The sequence below is a fragment of the Coregonus clupeaformis genome, unplaced genomic scaffold, assembly GCF_020615455.1.
Source record: "Coregonus clupeaformis isolate EN_2021a unplaced genomic scaffold, ASM2061545v1 scaf0865, whole genome shotgun sequence".
NCBI classification, from domain to species: domain Eukaryota; kingdom Metazoa; phylum Chordata; class Actinopteri; order Salmoniformes; family Salmonidae; genus Coregonus; species Coregonus clupeaformis.
Genome location: NW_025534319.1, coordinates 110241 through 116691, shown reverse-complemented (window position 1 = coordinate 116691; position 6451 = coordinate 110241). Strand labels below are relative to the sequence as shown.

The following is a 6451-nucleotide window of genomic DNA, read 5'->3' as shown; positions in this document are numbered from 1 at the left end:
CTTTGCCAAAGTTGTAAAAAATTGCGTTGTTTAGAAGGAGTGCAAGGGCGAATTGAGTTATTGCACATGGGGCAATCTTCACAAAGTAGGCGTTCCCTAAAGGAAATATGCAAATAGATTCTAGAACGCGCCAATAGGAGCTCTCTTGCTCCTGCTTGGCTCTGCCCACCTCCTTGCTTGTTCTGCCCACTATGATTAATTTGCTCCAATTGGAAACGACAGGCTCTGGTCTATCTTGGGTTAGTTATAAAAGTCTTTGGCCACACAGTCTGAGAAGAGCATGAGGTGTGGCTGAGATTAGTCAATTTGAGCTAGCATATGAACTCGGTAGCACAGAGTAGATCCCCCATATGACGTTGAGAAATAGTGCACTATGGGTAGTTTAGAAGATAGAAATACGTAATAACGCAAAAACGTAACTGTTTGTTCTTATAGGTAACCAGATCGTGACTACAACTAATTTACTAAGTCTTTAACCACACTGTGTTGTTACATTGGTAGGTAAAAAAAACTCATGCTTCCTACGCTTTAACTTTTTGTCTGAAAATAAAATCTACATTTTACTCAACTTCGTTACCCACTCCAGTCAGCAGATGGCGATGTGGGACTTTAAGGCTATGCTGCTAGTGTGACGTATAATCTAGTGGACGGGACGCTTCTTTCAACAGCAGCAACAGTTAGTCAGACACCTCGGTAGCTTGCTGGGCAAAATAGCCCAACCAATAAAGCTCTTTAGACGCTTTCGTGTATATTAGCCACTGTGTTTTAAACCCACTTCTGTCGTCTAGTTAGTTATCCCATTTAATTTCATATTTACGGTGTTGTTGTTATTGGTCAGCTAGCTGGCTGGTTAAGTTAGCACTAGCCTAGCTAGCTAACATCCCCGACCATGAGGTCACTAAGCTACTCTCCTCCTGCTAAAGAAGAGGAGGTCTGCTGGGCAGAGAAAGAAGCTCTAGTGAAAGAGGAGGAGGAAGAGGAGGATGTTACAATACAAAAACAAGTAGAGGGTGAAGCTGTTACCGTGAAAGAAGAAGAGAAAGACGTTACAGTGAAAGAAGAGGAAGACGCGTTCAGAGTGAAAGAGGAGGAGGATGTTACAGTGAAAGAAGAGGAAGACGCGTTCAGAGTGAAAGAGGAGGAGGATGTTACAGTGAAAGAAGAGGAAGACGCGTTCAGAGTGAAAGAGGAGGAGGATGTTACAGTGAAAGAAGAGGAAGACGCGTTCAGAGTGAAAGAGGAGGAGGATGTTACAGTGAAAGAAGAGGAAGACGCGTTCAGAGTGAAAGAGGAGGAGGATGTTACAGTGAAAGAAGAGGAAGACGCGTTCAGAGTGAAAGAGGAGGAGGATGTTACAGTGAAAGAAGAGGAAGACGCGTTCAGAATGAAAGAGGAAGAGGATGTTACAGTGAAAGAAGAGGAAGACGCGTTCAGAGCAGAGGTGTAGTCCAGGGTATACGCTGGTATACGGCGTATACCTACTTATTTTTCAGTCAGCATTGCGTATACCCACTTCTAAATCCCCCCTGATGCGCATCATTCAGTAATATCTGTGAGTCAGATTGCCTATTTTCTTCCTCGGGGATAGTGAAGCCATGACCCACCCTCCTCTGCCTCTAATTGGCTGGTACTCGCTGCTTTCACTGATTAGATTGGTTAACTTTAGGCATGAGGACTGATGAGCCAATCAGAGGCAGAGTAGGGCGGGTCATGCCGAGGAAAATATCGCTAATACCTCAGGTGCCAGTGAAAAAAAAAAAAACTCAGGTGCCGGTGCCACTTGACTACGATAACGGCAGCAGACCAAACAACGGATGAAGAAAGGACACAAGCGGCGGTGTGCCACCCCAGTTGATGGAAGACATCATTCTGAGGTAAGTTTTAAGGTGGTTTCCAAATGAATCATTATTTTAAACTACTGGCAAATTGCCAGTGACTGCACATTTAGAGGAGAAGAGATGTTGCCGCCAATAGTTAGTGCGAGTCGGCTAACGTTATGAAGCTAGCTACGTAGATTGGGATAATGTGAAACCGGGGCATTGTTGGTTTTCAGTAAGTGTTTAATCAACCCAGTTCATAAGAATTTCATACCAGACTGATGAAACTGATTATCTCAATGTTTATGAAGCTTGTTTATTATTGTAAAGGTCTAAATTATAACGTTAGCCAAGTTACTAAGCCCTAAATTATAACATTAGCCAAGTTACTTAGCCCTAACTAACCTATATGATCTAGTTTAATTGCATAGTAGCTAAGCTGGTAAAGTTGATTTTTAAGTAAGTTAAAACACAAGAATGGGGACAAATAGTTTAAGATTCAGCCTAAAACAATATTGAGGTCTAATCAGGCTGTCTTATTTTGTATAGGACAGGTAACCATGAAAAGGAAGGGAGATGTTGCAGACTTTTTTTGTAAAGAGGCACAAATCAGGCCCAGATCAGGCCCAGGCAGACCCCACCCCTAAAACCAGCAGCCCTGGCAGCTCTCAACCGGGAGCTAGCCAGGCAAGTCAGTGTGAGCATAGAGAAGGATCCAGTCTACCACCACCAGGTCAGAACACACAGGCAGTAAATTGCATCTCCAGTTTATTGAAAAGTGAAGCCTCACACTGTAACAAAAAGGTGATTTTGACAGATTAAGCCTCATTTTGAATTTCTGTGTGATGTTATTTATTTTATTGCCCTTCTATTTATTTTGTCTGTATCCATGTTTGTTTTTTACAATGCTACTGTTATATAACATTTTGTGTTAAATTTGTTGTTTTTTTGTTAAATAAACTCTCCCAAGTATTTCACTCACTAATCTCCTGTATGCTTCAGCTTCACTTGCTGAAAATATTTCCACTTGGTTATGCAGATTGTTAATGTAAAGAGGGGGGACCCATGTCTTGCTGATGACTATTGTGATCACAGTAGTGTGTGTGTGTGTGTGTGTGTGTGTGTGTAAGTGTGTGAGAGAGAGAGAGACAGGAGATGCATAATTAGTTTTGTTGTTGTCTGTAGACATCAATAATGACTGGCCAGACCTGTGGAGTGCTAAACAAACAGAAGACTTCAAATCCAAGAACCCCTGGTTGGGATCCAAAAACAAAAAATTGGGTAAGTTTAGGTAGATTGCTAGTTTGGGTAACTTCTGAAACAGTGGGCACAGATAACTTTGTGTGTGTGTGTGTGTGTGTAAAGGACCATGCACACGTACAGCTGTGGATACAGGAGTAGTTACATTGTTTGTTTATGCTTCGCAGGATGTCTGGTCTGTAGCAGTGTGAACTCCATTGGGATCGACAAGGAGCAAGGACAAGGTGTATCGCTCTCAAGAGAATGGATGAACTTTGAAATTCAAGTGTCTGGCCAGGGAAGTAGAACAACAAGTTTGTCAATCTTGAGAAATAAGGTGAGGAAACATGCGTTGTCCAAGGCCCACACTCAGGCTGTGAAGGTGGCAGAGCAACAGAAAGAAGCTGCCATTGAGAATGCAGTGGAGACTATGACTGAGTCCTACATGAAGGAAACTGAAGCTGTGTTTCGAACAGCCTACCATCTGGCCAAAAAGAACCGACCCTTTTCTGACCATGAGAGCCTCATTGAGCTGCAGGAACTGAATGGTGTAAAAATGGGCTCAATACTTCATTCACGTTACAGTGCAACACAAATAATACAACATGTTGCTAGTGAGATGCAGAGCAAAATCATCAGTAGCATTATAGCATCATCCAGTAAGTTAGCTGTCCTAATTGACGAGGCATCTTCTTTAAGTCACAAAGCTGTCATGACAGTTTCTATTAAAGCATCAATTCAAGAAGAAAGCCCTGAGTTCATATTCCTGGAACTTGTTGAACTGGAAAATCAGAGAGCAGATGGCATATTACAGGCGTTACTCACCTGTTTAACTAATGCTGGCTTTACAGAAGAGTGGCTTCATGAAAACTGGGTAACATTTGTATCTGATGGAGCCAGTGTCATGCTAGGAAAGAAGTCAGAGTAGCAACCAGACTGACTTTGAGATTCCCAAAGCTTTTGTATGGCACTGCATGAACCATAGACTTGAACTTGCTGTGTCAGATGCAGTTGATGAGGTAAACTCTGTCAATCACTTTAAAACTTTTATCCAGAAGCTATACTCTCTGTATAGTGTGTCAAACAAAAATGAACGTGAACTTGTTAATGCAGCAGCTGAAGTAGGCTCACAACTTCTTCGCATTGGCAGAATCTTGGATGTACGCTGGGTGGCCAGTAGCTTTCGGACTGTTCGTGCTGTTTGGACATCCCTGGGAGCTCTTGTGCAGCACTTTAAAAATGCTTGCAGTGATGAGATGAGGTCCACCAAAGAGAGGCAGATGTACAGAGGTTTGTTAGACCGTGTTCAAAGTCCAGAATTCATTTGTGACCTTGGCCTCATGTACGACACTCTCCATGAACTAAGTCTCCTGTCACAGGAGCTTCAGTCTCGTTCTATAACGCTCCTCAGAGCAGAGCATCTGCTGAAACGCTCAATCAGAGTGATCCAGTCATTCAAAGAGAGTCCAGGTGAGAAATATAGTGAGGCTTTAGAAGCAAAACAGACTGGGGAGTATCGGTCTATAGCCCTGAAAAACAAATGCAAAGCTGAAGTCTATCAATCCAGGCCAGTTCTTACAAAGCCTTGTGAACAATCTGGAGAAACGCTTTGTCTTTTGAAGATGAGACCATCATGGACCTCAGCATCCTTGATCAGAGTAAGTGGCCATCAAAGCCCAGCATCCGCCATGGTGAAGAACAAGTTAGCGACTGTGCAAGCGATTTAACTTGTGCACAGACCAAGCACTGAATGGGATGCGGGACCTACTGGAAGAGCCCAGTAGTGAGCCCAAGGACCTAAAACCACTTATGAACTGTATGAAAACATTCCCTGTCGGTACAGCAGAGTGTGAGAGGAATTTTAGCCTTATGAACAATATAAGCTCAGACAAGAGGGCTGTCCTTCTGATCTCAAACATATCAAACTTGATGATGATTAATATCAACGGCCCACCAACTTCCAAGTTTGATCCTAGAAAATATACAAGGACCTGGTTGAAGAGCCATCGTGCTGCCTCTTCGGTGCGTTCTAGACAGTGCAGTGTGAAAGCTCCTGCAGAAAGCAAATTTGTCTGGAATATACTGTAGTATGAGCAAAGGTCAGAAACCCAGTGCTGGGTTGAGAGAGTATATCACTGTTGATGTGTTGTTAATGCATATATTTTTGTTAATTGTTAACTAAATATTGTTGTAACATATTTTGTTGAATGATTTACCGGAAATGAACATGTTCAAAACAAAGCATATAGCAATATGAACAAGGATGCATTGTCACCTTCAGATTTGAAGTATTTTATTTAAATAAATGTGCAAAAAATAATCGAAACACCATTTCCTGTTTGCCTCATGATAAATACATTTTACATTCATCCAGGCTGCTCTTGTGACCAGTAGTAACTACAAACTGCTCCTAATCAAGTCATGATCATTTTATAATAGTGTGCAAGTAGAAATTACATATTTTTGGGTAAACTAAATCATAGTCTTACATGTCACTGTTTCTAAAACAGGGCTTTTTTCTGGACTACTTAAAAAAAAAAAAGGTGAATACTGAGAGTATACCCACTTCTCCAGGGACCACTACACCACTGGTTCAGAGTGAAAGAGGAGGAGGATGTTACAGTGAAAGAAGAGGAAGACGCGTTCAGAGTGAAAGAGGAGGAGGATGTTACAGTGAAAGAAGAGGAGGCTCCCGTTTTTGGAGTGAAAGAGGAGGAGGGGGAGATGACTGTCACATCGGAAAAGGAGGAGGAAGAAGAGGAGGAAACTGGATATCTGGTTCCGGTTTCCCAAAGGCATCTTAAGGCATCCAATGATTCTAATGATGAACTTAGCCTTAGCCGTAAGATGGTTTTGAGAAACCGGGCCCTGATTAACACTAGTAAGTACTGTCTTAAAAACAGAGGCACAAACTCTGCAGTTGTTGAACTGATGTGTGGTGTTAAAGGGGAATCTGCAGTTGCTACATCCATATTTGGACTTTTAAATTATTTATATATATCCATTGATTCTTGAAGAATATAACACATGCCTCATGAGCTTAGTTCAACTGTCTTACCCCATCAGATCCCAACATAAGCTTTTTTTTACTCCAATGTTTAGAAACAATGTAAATGTAAACCAACACTGTATAGCCTCAACATGGTTAAAACTATAATGTTGATATCATGGATGGTCAGTCCTTGCATCCATAGGTCTGTCTATGATTTTGAGTGTAGTTACATTTCTCCAGTCCCATCCATCATCTTATTACCAAAACAGTGGCAGAATGACAGCTTTGTAATTGTTTGAACTGCAGATTGGTTGATTGATTGATGTGGCTTTTTAAAAAGACAACCTAGGATTTAAACAGCAACAAAATGGCTGCCCCTTAGACTTGGTTTGGTAAACAGCTG

At 41.8% G+C, this 6451-nt stretch overlaps 1 long non-coding RNA gene across 1 annotated transcript; it reads left to right on the top strand.

The window, feature by feature from the left end:
* The first annotated feature begins 1755 nt into the window (after positions 1 to 1755).
* Positions 1756 to 3973, top strand: LOC121563767. The gene is made up of 3 exons (XR_005999935.2): positions 1756 to 1874; positions 3003 to 3098; positions 3245 to 3973. It is a non-coding gene; the product is annotated as an uncharacterized LOC121563767 (long non-coding RNA).
* Positions 3974 to 6451: the final 2478 nt, after the last annotated feature.